This window comes from Acipenser ruthenus, chromosome 36 (assembly GCF_902713425.1).
Source record: "Acipenser ruthenus chromosome 36, fAciRut3.2 maternal haplotype, whole genome shotgun sequence".
Classification (NCBI taxonomy): domain Eukaryota; kingdom Metazoa; phylum Chordata; class Actinopteri; order Acipenseriformes; family Acipenseridae; genus Acipenser; species Acipenser ruthenus.
This window is the reverse complement of record NC_081224.1, coordinates 10766462-10783934: the sequence shown is the minus strand read 5'-3', so window position 1 is coordinate 10783934 and position 17473 is coordinate 10766462. Positions and strand designations below refer to the sequence as shown.

General features: G+C 45.3%; 1 protein-coding gene across 1 annotated transcript in view; it reads left to right on the top strand.

The window, feature by feature from the left end:
- Positions 1-17473, top strand: part of LOC117966852 (potassium channel subfamily T member 2-like) — a 95616-nt gene that overhangs the window by 29039 nt on the left and 49104 nt on the right. The window lies entirely within an intron of this gene.

Genomic DNA, 17473 nt, shown 5'->3' with positions numbered 1-17473 from the left:
CACTGTGTTTCTGGAAGAGAGACACAGCATTATAAATACATCATGTGAAGGAGCTGCTACTTAGTTTAATACGCCTGTGTGCTGATACAAGTACAGCGAGGATCACATTGTTCTAGATTCTGTGCCATGACACATCTTCACTGGTCAATTATCCCATTCAACTGACACCTCTGGTTTTGTCAAAGAAATGTAGCCAATTGCTCAAATGAACTCACTCACTAATTCCAATATAATCGTGTAGGAACTAACATGTACAGCCGTGGCCAAAAAAATTTAACATCATGTAATCAAAGAAACTACAAAAGTCTACCGGAAGCCATAATAGAAGCACATTGTTAAGAAATTTGTGTATGTTTTTTCTGTTAAGTAATGGGAAAGCGGTGTGTAATTCAGTATGTTATCCTAACATTGCTCAGCAGGTTTCATTCGACTTTATGAAGCAAAGTTAATTCATTCTACAGGTTTAGGCTTACAAGCAAAGGGCTTGTAACCAGGCGGTCCCAGGTTCAAACCCCAGCTCGCTCCCTGAGCAAGTCACTTCACCTCCTTGTGCTCCGTCTTTCGGGGTGAGACGTAGTTGTAAGTGACTCTGCAGCTGATGCATAGTTCACACACCCGAGTCTCTGTAAGTCGCCTTGGATAAAGGCGTCTGCTAAAATAAAAAGAAACAAATAACTCAGGGAATTACATTACGTTTGTTTTTCGATGTCATTAATTTAACCTCTTTGTTTGTTATTTGCTTGACAATATTAAGATGTATTTCTCCTTCAACGATGTAAAGTGTGGCAAGACAGATCGGTTCCTTAATGTTTCATTCAAATAAATCGCTACCAGCCAATTTAAATTGTTCTCAAGAGCGTCTGCTAAGAAATAAATAATAATAATAATAATAATTGCTATGAGGAGGAATGTAAGTGACAGCTGGCGATAATATTTTGAATTAAAAATGTTTCAAGCAGGATTCACATCCTTTTAACGACCCTAGAAAGTCGTTGTTTATGATTTGCTTCTGGTTGTTGTGCTTAGATTAAAATGCTCCACGCAGCTTTCGTTTGGAAGTGAAGCAGAAATGATGGCAGGCAGCCACGGTTTCATTTTCTATTGTGTCCAGGAAACTTTCAAAACTCCGGAGTGTAAGCTTTGGGAGTAGGGCTCGTGTTTGGCAGCCGTGTCTCACACGATGTCCTGGTTTAAAAACGAGTCTGCAGAATTCATATTATCCTGCCAATGCTGAGTCGTTCAGTAGTGTGCGTTCAGGGAGGTGAAAACCACAGTGTGTGTTTAATGACAGCGAGGGATACTGGCAGTCAGTGCAGAAACACATTCTCATCGGAGTGAGAAAAAGACCAGCGATGCTGTTTTGCAGCTTTGACGTGTATCACTGACCCCGGCAGTGACTTCAGTAACGAAGCCACTCATCCGAAGGCTGTTCAAGTTTATTGAATTTCTTAAGAGCATTTCACTGCACTGGAGAGCCCGATCCAGCTCTGGTTCCAGTCAGGTCCCGGTGAATTCCTTGGTTTTGTGAAATGCTCTACAATGTTCCAGCAGTGGCTTCGTTGGGTGCCTTCAGTAATATCAGTCCCTGTGCAGACCCTCCATTGTTGAGATAGAAAGACACACACACACACATCACGGCAAGAGAGCTCTCTGATTCATTTTAGATGGTGATGTGAGCAATAGAGCCCAGATTAGTGGCTGATGCAGGGCCCTGTCTCCACTGCCTGACACTCCCGGTGATGGCTGCCCAAGGCAACAAAACGGGGCGTCTCCACGGCAACAACACAGGGCATCTCCCCGGCAACAACACAGGGCGTCTCCCCAGCAACAAAACAGGGCATCTCCCCGGCAACAACATAGGGCGTCTCCCCGGCAACAACACAGGGCCTCTCCCCAGCAACAACACAGGGCCTCTCCCCAGCAACAACACAGGGCGTCTCCCCAGCAACAACACAGGGCGTCTCCCCGGCAACAACACAGGATTTCTCCCCGGCAACAACACGGGGCATCTCCCCGGCAACAAAACAGAACGTCTCCCCGGCAACAAAACAGGACGTCTCCCCGGCAACAAAACGGGGCATCTCCCCGGCAACAAACAATTTTAAGCGACAATACATTTCAACACGGCCAATGGTCAGGTGTTAATCAACAATAAAATTTGCCGTAAAAGAAAAACAACTTTAAAGAGGCGGCAGTCAAGGGGTTAAATACAACTGCATGGGCTGATTCCATAAGCACACCAGCTGCGATTCATCCTGCCCACCCCCAGCTCATTTACATGCACTTGAAGATGCTTTTGAAATATCTCCCCTTGATTTGCATGGATGCAGCGTGTGCTCTGGGTCTGTAAGCACAGGCATGGCTCTTTATTCCTGAGGAGTTTGCATGGACGCAGCGTGTGCTCTGGGGCTGTAAACACAGGCATGGCTCTTTATTCCTGAGGAGTTTGCATGGACGCAGCGTGTGCTCTGGGGCTGTAAGCACAGGCATGGCTCTTTATTCCTGAGGAGTTTGGATCAACACACGACTCCAGAAGCTTCATTTTGCCGATGTTGTCAGACATTACAGGCGAGTCTCACGTCTTTGCACAAGGCTGACCGCTTGCTATGAGTCACCTTTCCATTAAAACAATGGGGGTTGCTTTCAAGGTGCATCATCAAGCCACAAGGCTGCGTTAATTCACACAACATTGTCAGAGCCTCGGGGAAACTGGAGGGTACATGGAGCGTGACGTGCAAAGGAAACATGTCCATGTCAGAGACAGTCTGAGACACACTGAGACACAGGCTGAGACACTCTGAGACACACTGAGACACACAGAGACACTCTGAGACACACTGTCTCACAATAATGTCAACATTTAAGTAGAATTAAAAACAATGCAAAACAATTATGTTTTGCAAATTATGACAAATTATGACAGCTTTAATAAGTTCTGTTCTGTCATTTTGCTCCGCATGCATGGAAGCTGCAAGTCTATCTCAGTTGGATCCCTGCTACCTAAAGCATTGAGCATTCTCAATCCATCATTTGTAAGCATTTGGTGGTGGCTGATTTCAACTTGTATGGGAAATGTCCATGTTAGAAATAACCAATGAGGTGCTGTGTTTTACCTTACGTTTCCGATTCAGTGTTTGTGAAGGTATGGATGGAAATAATCTCTAGTTTATCATTAATTTGTTGAACCAGGAAAGGCATGCTGGTTGATCATTCAGATCCGCTGTGCAGCATTGCTTTCAACACACTTTTGCACATCACTAGGGAGTAAGAACCTCTATGGCTCCTGTGCAGGGTGAGTCATACAGTCAGGGGAGTGCAGGGTCCTGGCTGTGAGAAGCTTCCACAGGGAGCATTGGCTCTGGCTCAACGGCTGCGGAGATGCTGGGTGTAAAAAGGTGCCTGGCTTAGGGATCGGAGGACTCCCACTGACCTTCAGTAATTGGGCACAAAAATCTAACAATCAACATTATCAACGTTTGTCGCATCATATTAAAATGAATAAAGGGCGCCAATGCTTTCCTCACAGCGCCACCAGTGGGCAAACGCTGTAACTGCACCTGAAACCGTTTCAAGAGGAGGAGATGTTTTTCTATCAGTCTGTGAAAATGACCTCTTATTCATTCCATTGTGCAAGTTCAACCCTTTTCAAAGGAGAGTGTGGATTGTGGTAATGAACAGCAAGATACAACAGCGAGGTGGATAATCGGAAAGGACAAGGACCGTTCCTGTCTATTGTTAGAAAGCAGGACCACCTCATAAAAAGCCTTGTGTCCAGCAGAAAGCTCTCTCTTATCTCTGTGTGAGCAGTGAGAGGGTCTGAGACACATCCCTGCTGAAATAATGTCTTGATAAGAAAAAAAATGCTGAAAAATAAACTGGGTACTCCATCACAGGGCTTGAAACTAAAGCTGAGGGAACACAAAGCCACTTTGTGGTTTGGAACTTGGTTTCAGGAGACTAGGTTTCAGACCGCAGCACGGCACACCAGGGGAGACTTGGGGTTTGATACAGCAAACCTCAAACTAGGTCTCCCGGAACCAGGTTTCAAGCCTATAGAATGAACTAATTTTGCTTCATAAATTCGAATGAAACCTGCTGAATAAAGTTCTGTTAACATATTGAATTACAGCCCGCTTTGTAGTTTTCCCATATACTTAACGAAAAACTGACCAAAATAAAAAAAAGTGACATTTCGAAATCCAACATGAAATACTAGAACATAAGAAAGTTTACAAACGAGAGGAGGCCCCATTCGGCCCATCTCGCTCGTTTGGTTGTTAGTAGCTTATTGATCCCAGAATCTCATCAAGCAGCTCCTTCAAGGATCCCAGGGTGTCAGCTTCAACAACATTACTGGGGAGTCATGGTAGGCTTTTGCGATATCAGTTTGTAGTGTCTTTGATTACATGAGCAATGGGGAATATGTTGAGAAACACAAGTGTGAGAAAGCAGTCTGGCAGCTGCGTTGTGAAGAAGCTGAAGCCTTTCTAAGTTCTGTGGCAGCTCTACCAGCAAACAAGGAATTTCTGCGAGGACTTCTTTAAGGCAGTGCTCTGGTAATGTAATTATCTTTTGTACGACTGGATTAGGTGAGCTCCGAGACAGATCTGGGTATCGGACAAACTCTAATATGCCAGGCACTTTAATTTCTACATCACATCCAGCAATGCCATGCCGAGTTAAGAAGAGCTTCTTCGTTTCAGTCTCTTCGTGTTTATTCATTTTGCGTTTTTCTCTGTGTGTATAGAAACAGCAAGCAGTGACATTTATCAGGAGCCGTTCCGGTGTGTTCTCGGGTTTGTCCTTTTCATGCAGCTTGCTTCTTAGCATTTTCATCAATCAATATGTGTTTACCCTAAAACAATTACAGAAAAGGAACAACTGCTGAATCCAATTCTCAATCTTCAGCAGATCATTTTAAATAAAGAAATGGAACTGAGAGGGAGGGAAGCAGTGTGGCTCTAGTGGAGCTGAGGAGGGACTGGGAGGGAGGGAAGCAGTGTGGCTCTAGTGGAGCTGAGGAGGGACTGGGAGGGAGGGAAGCAGTGTGGCTCTAGTGGAGCTGAGGAGGGACTGGGAGGGAGGGAAGCAGTGTGGCTCTAGTGGAGCTGAGGAGGGACTGGGAGGGAGGGAAGCAGTGTGGTTCTAGTGGAGCTGAGGAGGGACTGGGAGGGAGGGAAGCAGTGTGGCTCTAGTGGAGCTGAGGAGGGACTGGGAGGGAGGGAAGCAGTGTGGCTCTAGTGGAGCTGAGGAGGGACTGGGAGGGAGGGAAGCAGTGTGGCTCTAGTGGAGCTGAGGAGGGACTGGGAGGGAGGGAAGCGGTGTGGCTCTAGTGGAGCTGAGGAGGGACTGGGAGGAAGGGAAGCAGTGTGGCTCTAGTGGAGCTGAGGAGGGACTGGGAGGGAGGGAAGCAGTGTGGCTCTACTGGAGCTGAGGAGGGACTGGGAGGGAGGGAAGCAGTGTGGCTCTAGTGGAGCTGAGGAGGGACTGGGAGGGAGGGAAGCAGTGTGGCTCTAGTGGAGCTGAGGAGGGACTGGGAGGGAGGGAAGCAGTGTGGCTCTAGTGGAGCTGAGGAGGGACTGGGAGGGAGGGAAGCAGTGTGGCTCTAGTGGAGCTGAGGAGGGACTGGGAGGGTAAGCTGTGTGATCCCACTTACTGACAGTTGGCAAAATGCTGCTATTTTTGTACTTCCAGGCAAGCACATTATTTTCTGAGAACACGTTTATTTTATATTTTAGTCTAATTTGCAGGCCCCTGCTGATTAACCCCCCTCCTCACTGCGCCTTCGTAAGCCTCGTTTTGCGCGACACGTGCGGTTCATGTTTTTTGGATGATTTGTTTTTACATTCCCACTGCGACGAAAGCCTTCATGGGAGATAACAAGGCCCGTCGGCATGGCAACCCCTCCAGCTGAAGTACTTCCACATCTCTGAGGCAGCCACACTGTTGTGATAATGATGTCACATCGCCTTAGTGCCACAGGTTTCAAACCTATTACTGTGGGGCTGTGATTTTAACAAAAAAGAAAATTGAAAAAAATAGCAAAAAGACCTCTTTATTTTCCTTCTAATTATTTCATTTTGTAGTCAATAACCGCTGAAGATTTATTTATTTTTTTCCTGAGAGCTCTCAAAGGTGGTGCTGAAGCACTTTGAGCACACGAGGATCCTCGTGAGCGTGCGAGCGTGCGAGGGGCTGGACGGGGCACGGGGACAGACAGGCGACAGGGCTGAGTGCAGAGGACAGGGAAACAGGAGGCTGCAAGCAAGCTGGGACAGTGTCTTTCAGAGTCCAGGGGAACCCAGTCTTTATTTTTTTTGGCCTGTATTTTTAACGTGGATCTGGAGAACAAAAAAAAAAAAAAAGAATGACTTTTCACAACAGGTAGGCTTATCAAAATTTGGGGATACTGTGTGTGTGCGCATGTGTGTGTGTGTGTGTTCCTGTGTGGTATGTGTCTGTATGTGTGTGTGTCTGTACATGTGTGTGTGTGGGGGGGGGGGGCTGTGTGGTGTGTGCCTGTGTGATGTGTGTGTGTGTGTGTGTGTCTGTGTCTGTGTCTTTTTGGGGACCTAACAAACAAAGTTGCTTATGAAAAATATATTTTTTGGGGGGAGGTTTCCAACTTTTACTGAACTCTTTCATCATTAACTAACGTTGTAGATGGCTTTGTTAGTTTATACAGCAAGCGCTGAGATATCTAGCCTGTCACATGCGGCGGACCCCACTGCTTTCTTACTGGGTCTCATCGTGAACTCTTGCATTCATTCAAATCCAAGCATGGCCGGGGCGAAATTAGTTTTCCGTTTCAAATTACGCTGCGTTGCTAAGCAGGTGTGGAGGCTGATTTAGGGACAGTGATTCTCCAGATTCAGCCATGAAGGTTATATGAGGATAGTCATCAGTGCAGGGAGTATTGAAAGAGAGTCATCAAAGTGTTTTATTTCTCATGCACTGAGAGCTGCCTGACGGGGAAATGGCACTTTGTTTCACACAAGACTGTGTTGGCCAAGACTTTTTACCAAGGTCAATTGGCAGGATTAGCAGTCAATTAATTACAAGCATAGACACACTAGTTGGTGCTAATTAAGGATCAGCTTGAGAGGAGCATGTTTTAATGATCTGGGGTGTTGGGGGGGGGTGGGGGGGGTGGAGGGGGGGATCACCTCCTCCAATCAAAACTCTTCATTTGACAGCTTATTTGCATATTAGCCTGTTATTTAAACGGAAATGCGTAGCTTTCTTTTAAGTTCCAAACATTTAACAGGGAGCAGGTTTGAGTAGCTCAGTGGTTAGATAAAGAAAGCGCTGGGCTGCAGTGTGGAAGGCAGTGGGTTTGAGGAGCTCAGTGGTTAGATAAAGAAAGCGCTGGGCTGCAGTGTGGAAGGCAGTGGGTTTGAGGAGCTCAGTGGTTGGATAAAGAAAACGCTGGGCTGCAACGTGGAAGGCAGTGGGTTTGAGGAGCTCAGTGGTTGGATAAAGAAAGCGCTGGGCTGCAGTGTGGAAGGCAGTGGGGTTTGAGGAGTTCAGTGGTTAGATAAAGAAAGCGCTGGGCTGCAGTGTGGAAGGCAGTGGGTTTGAGGAGCTCAGTGGTTAGATAAAGAAAGCACTGGGCTGCAGTGTGGAAGGCAGTGGGGTTTGAGGAGCTCAGTGGTTAGATAAAGAAAGCGCTGGGCTGCAGTGTGGAAGGCAGTGGGTTTGAGGAGCTCAGTGGTTAGAGAAAGAAAGCGCTGGGCTGCAGTGTGGAAGGCAGTGGGTTTGAGGAGCTCAGTGGTTAGATAAAGAAAGCGCTGGGCTGCAGTGTGGAAGGCAGTGGGTTTGAGGAGCTCAGTGGTTAGATAAAGAAAGCGCTGGGCTGCAGTGTGGAAGGCAGTGGGTTGGAGGAGCTCAGTGGTTAGATAAAGAAAGCCTTGGGCTGTAGTGTGGAAGGCAGTGGGGTTTGAGTAGCTCAGTGGTTAGATAAAGAAAGCATTGGGCTGTTTGATAAAGGATTCTAATCTCATCAAAACTGCACTTGGAACCCCCTCGCTTCTCGCCACGCTCACAACGCTATCCACAACAGAGATCTTAATTCATTTCTGAGTTCAGCCCCAAGAATGAAATCCTGGTGACCCTGCTCTAGCTGTGAGGTTCCACACCTGCCTGCCATTGTGACCTCCACAGTCTGCAGCATTCCCCGGACAAGACCCTGGGAGCGCCAGGAGAGAGAAAGAAAGGGAGCCGGGTGCACTCTGCCCTTCGACAACAGCACTATGGAGCAGGCAGCCCCTTTCCTAGGGGCTGCAGATGGACATGAAAGACAAGCAAACTGACACCTGCTCGTTTCTTTTTATTTAACCCCTTTGGCTCCAGACGCCCAGGATTGCTTGGTACTGCCTGGAATCTATTTTCTACCGCAACTTAAAATAAATGACCACATGACAATACTGCAAATTCTGCGCGATTGGCATATAACTGACCCTCTGTACTGGGGATGGAACAGATAGCAACTACAGGAAACGCGTTACTGTCACCTGAGTACATTCATTTCAAATGGGTAAAGAAATGTGGTAACGGATATTCACAACATGAAGTTCAGAAAGCGCTTCCAACATGCATGTCAAAGCGTTGTAGGGGCAGCAGTGTGGAGTAGTGGTTAGGGCTCTGGACTCTTGCCCAGAGGGTTGTGGGTTCAATCCCCAGTGGGGGACACTGCTGTTGTACCCTTGAGCAAGGTACTTTACCTAGATTGCTCCAGTAAAAAAACCCAACTGTATAAATGGGTAATTGTATGTAAAAATAATGTGATATCTGTATAATGTGAAATAATGTATAATGTGATATCTTGTAACAATTGTAAGTCGCCCTGGATAAAGGCATCTGCTAAGAAATAAATAATAATAATAATAATAATAATAATAATAATAATAATAATAATATCGCTGACAGTTAACCGCGTCCTATTATAATGTGCATATCGCTCTCTGAAAACAATAGCGGGATCTACGCGTTACAACAAGACAGAAATAGACCAGACTGTTCAAAAGTTCATAAATCATGTTTGTTCAACATGAGCGAATGAATCAATACTGGGAATCTCTTCTTAGAAAGATGGTATTTATTAAGCATGCAACCAAAATAAGTTTGAAAATCACACAAAACAGTTACACATTTAATATCACACTAAATTGAGGGCAGCAGTGCGGAGTAGTGGTTAGGGCTCTGGACTCTTGACCGGAGGGTCATGGGTTCAATCCCAGGTGGGGGACACTGCTGCTGTACCCTTGAGCAAGGTACTTTACCTAGATTGCTCCAGTAAAAAACCCAACTGTATAAATGGGTAATTGTATGTAAAAATAATGTGATACCTTGTAACAATTGTAAGTCGCTCTGGATAAGGGGCGTCTGCTAAGAATTAAATAATAAAAGCATTACAATAAACATTTAAAAAACAATTTACCGATGAAATATTAGTACATACTGACACTACAACAAGGGATCGCACAATACCTGAATAGATGTTTAAGAGTATTGTTACCTGGCCTGGATAGAAGTCACTCTCAGCGTTCTGGTACCTTGTGTTTCTCAGAGTGTCCGGGCCCCTGACCTCGATGGATAGATAAGGAGAGCTGAGGACTCCAGGTGCAGTCTTGTAGTTTCCTTGTTTCTTTGAATCCGAGAGAGCAGGTGGGCAGAGATCAGGGAGCAAGGAGCTAATGTTTACAGTCGGCTTTATACTTCTTAAACAAAGGGATCTTTTAAAATTTCCCTCCGCACTTTCTGATTGGCTAGTTTGTGCCTGAATGGGCTTGCAACCTCGATTGCTCCCCCCTTTCTCTTGCTTGATGAGTTCATTATCGTACTTTAGAAAGGGGAAACTTTTAAACCTACATAACGTCTGCTGAATCATTCTGATTTTAATCTGAATGTAAGCTGATTTCAACTACATAGTTTTCTTTTCCTCTTTCTATCTTTCGTCTTACTGTAGGCTTCCCTCACTAGGCTGGGTAATTCAATCGCAGAGACGGGTTTGATCAGCCTTTTGTTTCCTGAGTGCCTGATGCATTCAAGGTGTTAGATCGATCGTTATCGCTAGGCAAAGCTAGACACATTAGGTTACATTGAATTCAACTTAGTTTGCTGTTCAAATATATAATATCCACGACGTTTGCGATGACAAAGTCTAAGTGATCTACACCGTGATGTCATGTGACGAGGTCATGACAAAGTCTAAGTGATCTACACCGTGATGTCATGTGACGAGGTCATGACAAAGTCTATGTGATCTACACCGTGATGTCATGTGACGAGGTCATGACAAAGTCTATGTGATCTACACCGTGATGTCATGTGACGAGGTCATGACAAAGTCTATGTGATCTACACCGTGATGTCATGTGATGAGGTCATGACAAAGTCTATGTGATCTACACCGTGATGTCATGTGACGAGGTCATGACAAAGTCTATGTGATCTACACCGTGATGTCATGTGACGAGGTCATGACAAAGTCTAAGTGATCTACACCGTGATGTCATGTGACGAGGTCATGACAAAGTCTATGTGATCTACACCGTGATGTCATGTGACGAGGTCATGACAAAGTCTATGTGATCTACACCGTGATGTCATGTGACGAGGTCATGACAAAGTCTATGTGATCTACACCGTGATGTCATGTGATGAGGTCATGACAAAGTCTATGTGATCTACACCGTGATGTCATGTGACGAGGTCATGACAAAGTCTATGTGATCTACACCGTGATGTCATGTGACGAGGTCATGACAAAGTCTATGTGATCTACACCGTGATGTCATGTGACGAGGTCATGACAAAGTCTATGTGATCTACACCGTGATGTCATGTGACGAGGTCATGACAAAGTCTAAGTGATCTACACCGTGATGTCATGTGACGAGGTCATGACAAAGTCTATGTGATCTACACCGTAATGTCATGTGACGAGGTCATGAGTAGCTAGGAACTGTAACCAGTTCTCCTGGTCTACCCTGGATCCCTTTGACCTGGTTCTCCCGCTTCCCTCCTGAGCCCCCGCTGGTACCCCGAGCTGCGATATGAGTTACTGGCAGATGTTGGCGGTTCTTTCCCAGCAAGCCTTGCGGCTGAGCTCCCATGCATTTGTTGATGCAACCGAAAGGGTGCTTTGCTTCTGACAGCCCTGACAGTTTTTTTGGAGCTTGGTGTTCCTAAAGACACGAGAATATTAAAGCACAGAGAAACCTGCTCGTCCCGGATGTGGATTAAAAGTTTACGCCCACTCGTCACTTGATGGGCAGCCAATGCGGGCTGGGTGAATGAACTTGGGAACGCAGTCTCAGCGGAGGCAGGGGTTTCAGCCGGGGCTGAGCGCTGCACGGACACGAGGTCGCTGATTACTCTGGAAGCACAAACTTTAGTTTTCTATTTAGCTCGGCGTCGAAACGTGTCAGGGAAGGGAATCTGTGGTGTGGCTGGGAGTGTGAAAATCTATTTCCTCTCTCCTCGGAGAAGTGCAACGCTTCTTCCGGCAGAGAGCGAGAGAGAGAGAGAGAGTGCAGGTGTTGATGGCTTCACAGCATGGGCCTAGATGGAGACCCATGTTCTTATTCCAGGCTCTGTGGTTACCTCACCTTAACACTGTAGGGGGGGCCAATAGTCAAAACTGCAGGCTTGAGGCGTGGAGACAACTCCCTCACTCCCTAAGAGAAAGGGTGCTCCCTCCAGTCCAGTCCAGGGCAGGCTTGTAGCATGGAGACTGAACTGCTCCCTCCCTCATCACAAAATATGCACAAAACAAACAACAGCTCTCTCAAAGATAACAAATTAAAATAAAGGCGTCCTTCAGAATTGTAAAGGGAAAAGAGGGCTCGTCAAAACTGAATTGTTGAACGGGGAAGAATTTGCATTTGAAAAACCTTTAAGTGCTGTTTCTTTTAGAATCTTTTTTTTTTTAAATCTCTGGAGTACTTATATATATAAGAGAAAGGGTGCTCCCTCCAGTCCAGTCCAGGGCAGGCTTGAGGCATGGAGACTGAACTGCTCCCTCCCTCACCCCCCTAAGAGAAAGGGTGCTCCCTCCAATCCAGGGCAGGCTTGAGGCACGGAGACTGAACTGCTCCCTCCCTCTCCCCTAAGAGAAAGGGTGCTCCCTCCAGTCCAGCCCAAGGCAGGCTTGAGGCATGGAGACTGAACTGCTCCCTCCCTCACCCCCCTAAGAGAAAGGGTGCTCCCTCCAATCCAGGGCAGGCTTGAGGCATGGAGACTGAACTGCTCCCTCCTTCACCCCCTAAGAGAAAGGGTGCTCCCTCCAGTCCAGGGCAAGCTTGAGACATGGAGACTGAACTGCTCCCTCCCTCACCCCCTAAGAGAAAGGGTGCTCCCTCCAGTCCAGGGCAAGCTTGAGGCATGGAGACTGACATCTTCCCATTGATCTGCCATTTCTAAACACGATGATGTAAAAGGTCCAAAAAAAAAAAACGACTAGACACTGCATCTGCTCTGTGCATGGGTTCAGTCTTTTGGAATAATAATCATTTATCCTCTTATTACCCTGGAAATGCCACGGTTTGTTTCACACAGTTTAGCCAAGACTTTACCAAGGTCAATTGGCAGGATTAGCAGCCAATTATTTACACGCATAGACACACTAAATGGTGCAAATTAAGGATCGGCTTGAGAGGAACATGTTTTAATGACCTGGAGGGGTCACCTCGTCCAATCAAAAGCTGATTTGCATATTCGGCTGATATTTAACCCCTCGGGTTCCAGAGTGGGCCACGGCATTCTGTGTATTTTTTATTTCGATAATGATGTTTCCTTGTACAGCAGCTCATTGCAAAGTAAATGTTCACTTAGAAAAGATGCTGAATTATTGTATTGCTGTGTTTCAAGAAGAACTTGCTGGCAGATTGGAATAGGTTTTTTGTTTTAATCTAAAACGAGTTCAGAAGCTGCCATTTACCGATGACTGATATAAAAACAGGATTATGGTGAAAGCATTCGCTGTAGTGGTCGGAAACTGCAAATGTATCTCCGATTTAAATCTCATAAGCGTACAGGGCTATTGTTTCATTCTCAATCGCCGGCAGCTTTGTTGACTACCATCTAACAAATAGAAAAGTGAGGTCATGCTCTATGGAGATTTCCTGTATGAACGTCGAGGCGTTGGGTATGTGAGTAAGTAATACAAAATGACAAGACCAGCATAACGTAGACAGGATTATAAAAGGTCTCATAGCAAAGGTTACTGTCTGGAGCCAGTGTCGCATATTCAGCAGTGTCTCAGCTGGGAAAGACACAGACCCATTCACATTAGAGCTGACGTTACATTTGGCAATTCTTGAAAGCTAGCATTTGGCCTCTCTGTAATTTCACTTGGACTCTGCTAAAGCCTGTTTTACCAGCCACCACACTGCAGATTTGTTTCCTGTGCAGCAGGTATTAAGGTCCCACAAGAAGCAACGTCACGTGAGGTTTGGTCCTCATCCCTTTCACACACGATTATACGAAGCCTCGCGTGTCAGTTTTTTGTACTTTTGGGTTACCTAGATAAATTGAAAGCCCTCGTCTCTCACCACGTCCTGTTCATTTCAGTATTTCATGTTAGATTTCAAAATGTCACATTTTAAAATTGTCAGTGTATCATTAAGGCAGCAGTGTGGAATACTGGTTAGGGCTGTGGACTCTTGACCGGAGGGTCGTGGGTTCAATCCCAGGTGGAGGGACACTGCTGCTGTACCCTTGAGCAAGGTACTTTACCTAGATTGCTCCAGTAAAAACCCAACTGTATAAATGGGGAATTGCATGTAAAAATAATGTGATATCTTGTAACAATTGTAAGTCGCCCTGGATAAGGGCGTCTGCTAATAAATAAATAATAATAGATTGTTAAGTATATGGGAAAACTACAAAGCATGATGAAATTACTTAGGTTAACGTAACATTATTCAGCAGGATTAATTCTATTGGGTGATGCAAAACTTTTGGCCACAGCTGTGTATGAAGACCATTTGACTTTACTTTGTATGCAGAGTTGCCTTAGTATGGTCGTGTGGGAACCCTGATCAATGTGACCAGGTCTGGTTACCTACAGCGTGGCAAATGAAGTCTGGACAGCGAGAGAAAAACAGCAAGGGCGGGCTGTGAGAGCCGTGCTCATGCAGAAAGGGCTCCTGCAGTACTGACACGGTCACTGCAAGATAAGATGCTGGGCACATCAAACATTCACGAGGGCATCTGGCAGGGTGGCACTTCACTAGATCGCAGATACTGCTGGTGAGTCACCATGGAAACCTTTTCTCTGTACTGAGGGGCACAGCTTGCTTACAAGTGTTAAATCTGCCAAGGATTCCCCTTAGAGAGAAATTGTCAGCCAGATCAGTCACAAACCTGTAATTAACAGCTTCCCCACAGGAAGGAATTGCATCAGAAAACCTTTTTTTTACTGCGGTCTTTAATGGATATCACTTTTTTTTTTTTTAAATCTGGGACAAGAATTTGAGCGCTCTGTATGTCGTGTGTACGGATATCGCCCTCTGCATGTAAAGTATGACACCATTCTAAAAGTTAAAAAACACCAAAGCTGTGTTTAATATTAGTTCCTGAGTGCAATCTTTGTTTTTCGTGATTTATAATTTTCACGGATTTCAGGATTTCCGTGAAATGTATCCATTGCTGTGTAATATGGAGTCCCCCATTCTGAAAGGATAGGGTAAATACACATCGTTTTTATCACTTAGAAATAAATGCAAGAAACGTTTGTCTGATTGATGCGCTGCCTGTCACACTGCATTCAGGAACCTGGCAGCCGGTTCAGTTTGCTTCCTTCCAGTAAATGATTGAACACACACTGCACAGAGCTGCACGATTTCTTTAAAACGTCTTCATGAAAAAGACACCAGCTGCATCGAAGATCGGAAATATTTCTACTAAAGATCCCTCTGTCCAGCACAAGAAGGGGATATTTTTATGTGTCTGTTGGTATTTTTACATTTATTTAAGTTTTTATTGTGTTTGATAATTCACTGACGATGAAAATAGAATGTCTTTAAAAGCTGAACATAAAAAAAAAAATTCTACAATTTAGCGTTTACTGTTTTTCAGGTCAGCATTTAAATATTTAGGAACATTTGTTGTATAATAACATACCCTCCAGCTGTACCGATTTCGCTGGTACAGTACCTCATTTCTAACTTTGGTACAGAATCGCCACAAATTGATCGTGTGTACCGAATTTTGAACTTCATCTGAAGCCTTTTTTTATATTTAGTAGTCGCCAATTGTTTTTTTAATCATTTTCTCCCAATTTAGAATAGCCAGTTATTTTTAGGCTCAGCTCACCGCTACCACCCCTGCGCTGACTCGGGAGGGCGAAGACGAACACACACTGTCCTCCGAAGCGTGTGCCGTCAACCGACTGCTTCTTTACATGCTGCAGACCCACCATGCAGCCACCTCAGAGCTACAGCATCAGAGGACAACGCAGCTCTGGGCAGCTTACAGGCAAGCCCGCAGGCGCCCGGCCAGACTACAGGGGTCGCTGGTGCGCAGTGAGCCGAGGACACCCTGGCCGACCTAACCCTCCTTCCCCCCGGGCGACGCTCGGCCAATTGAGCGCCGCCCCCTGGGAGCTCCTGTCCACGGTTAGCAGTGGAATAGCCTGGACTCGAACCGGCGACGTCCAGGCTATAGAGCACATCCTGCATCTGAAGCCTTTTCTGTTTGTTTTTTTTCCTGCACAGACTGCCAGGCCACCAGAGGCACATGCAGGTGCTAGCGTCACATCCCCGCGGTACAGCCTGCTAGACAGATAGTTAGTAGACAGTCCATTCAAAGATATTCCGTTATTATAGTATTTGTTATTATTATTATTATTATTATTATTATTATTATTATTATTATTATTATTATTATTATTATTATTTATTTCTTAGCAGACGCCCTTATCCAGTGCGACTTACAATTGTTACAAGATATCACATTATTTTTACATACGGTTACCCATTTATACAGTTGGGTTTTTACTGGAGCAATCTAGGTAAAGTACCTTGCTCAAGGGTACAGCAGCAGTGTCCCCCCACCTGGGATTGAACCCACGACCCTCTGGTCAGGAGTCCAGAGCCCTAACCACTACTCCACACTGCTGTTGGGTTCATTTCCGAGCAGGAGCAGGAGCACTCGGAACCACATTCGTGGGGTCGTTCCAGTACTGCTCGGAAGAATATGCAAGGTAAGAATTCTTAACATTATCACACGCGGGGTCGGGTGCTGGACAGTCAAAGCTGAAGAGATTTGAAGAAGGAAAATATTTTTAGGGTGTTTTTTTTTTTCTGAGGCTGAAACTCTTGCTGGCGCCAGGCACTGAAACGTCTAGATTTCATAATCTTTACCCATCGCGTGTGTCCCTGATCCTTAAGGGAACACAGGATTGTAATGATACTCATTTCATTTAAATGTATTTTAGCCAGTTCTTGTCTTCCTCGTTCATTTAGATCAATATCCCTGAGGATAATTTGACATGTTCGCATATCCAAATTCCCCCTGTATTTTTTTAACAGCATAAACGCTGAGTCTCTCTGTGAGCACTTCCTGCAGACTGCAATCCCCACGGACTAGCTTTCCATGTCTGTAGCAAGAAGACTTGAGAAGAGCAATTAGGAGAATATAAATTGAAAAGGACCCTGTGCTCCAGTCTCCTTGTAAACAGCCCCCTCCACACACACACACACACACACACACACACACACACACACACACACACACACACACACACACACACACACATGCGCATGCCGCTGGATTATCACTGCCGTCTGTGGCTGTGAAAGATGAGAGTCCACTACAGCACACAGAGACGATGACAAGTGCTCCCGAGACAAAAGAGAAATGCATTACCATCTCTCTTCTTTGATTACTGCTTGAACCAGCAGATGAGGCAGCTTTCAAGCTATGATAAAGAGGAGGCTTCGAGAGCATACATGCTTACCCTGTGGAAACATTCTCCCCAAGGACTGAAGTGGATTGAAAACATTGCATAATTAAACCTGGCAGGATCCCGCGTATTTGAGCTGTCAGATTTCATTTTTGTTTGTGGCTGAAAAGCTCAGGAGTGACTAATTGAACCTCTTAATGGTTTAAACGGCTTCACAGTAAGAGAGTTATTACCCCATCTAGGGATTCATATAGCCAGTGTGGGGGATATAGTGGATCCCCAAGTACATGTGCGGAGGTATATTTTTTGTATTCTGAGTTAATAGTTTTGGACTCTAGATTGCATTCATGCAAAACCTGCTGAACACGCTTTAGTGCAGAATTGAGAAACACTGAAAGAAACGTTTTTTTTGTATGTTATCCAATAGGGTTGAGTTTAGAAATACTAAAAGAAACGTCATAAATTAGAAGACGCTGAAAAAAAAGACTTCCGGTCAAAACGTGTGTCTTTGAATTTCAGTTTCTTTTAGTATTTTGAAATTCTGTATTTTGATTTTATTAA